The following is a 651-nucleotide window of genomic DNA, read 5'->3' on the forward strand; positions in this document are numbered from 1 at the left end:
GCCTACACTGCTTTTAATTTTATAATTAAATTATTTTTATGTTAAAAAAATTTAAATTAATAAAATATTTCTCCAAAAAATATGCAGTCAAAAATTTAGTTAAGTTTTTAATTATAAATACTTTTAATATGCAAAGAAGTATTCAGTTAACTCTAACATTTTTTAACTAGAAATGATCTAGTTATAAAATTAAAAGCAATATAGAAATCCAATTAAAAAAAATATAAGAATCTAATTACAAATTTGAGAAAATTATAGGAATTAATAAAATGATTAAACTTTTTACTTTTAATAAACAATTAATAAATAAAGTGGGAAAATTTCCCAACCTTGCTATTTATATTCTAAATAATAAACTTTCAACTTTTCCTTCCTTTTGTTAGCACATGGTTAATAATTATATATAAACTATATAATATCACATACATTATTCAATTTCCTTGCCATTAACTTAATTCTGAGGCTCTTAATAAATCTTGATGTTGTGGGTACTAGTTAAATGAACAAATTAACTTTAAAAACAAACCTAGAAGCCCGATATATATATAATGGCCGCACATTTCAAAAAAATTATAAAATTTATTGGTGATTATTAACTCTTCACTTTATTATTTTATTAATTTTATTTTTTTTTTAAAATCTAAATTTATA

The sequence above is a fragment of the Arachis ipaensis genome, chromosome B10, assembly GCF_000816755.2.
Source record: "Arachis ipaensis cultivar K30076 chromosome B10, Araip1.1, whole genome shotgun sequence".
NCBI classification, from domain to species: domain Eukaryota; kingdom Viridiplantae; phylum Streptophyta; class Magnoliopsida; order Fabales; family Fabaceae; genus Arachis; species Arachis ipaensis.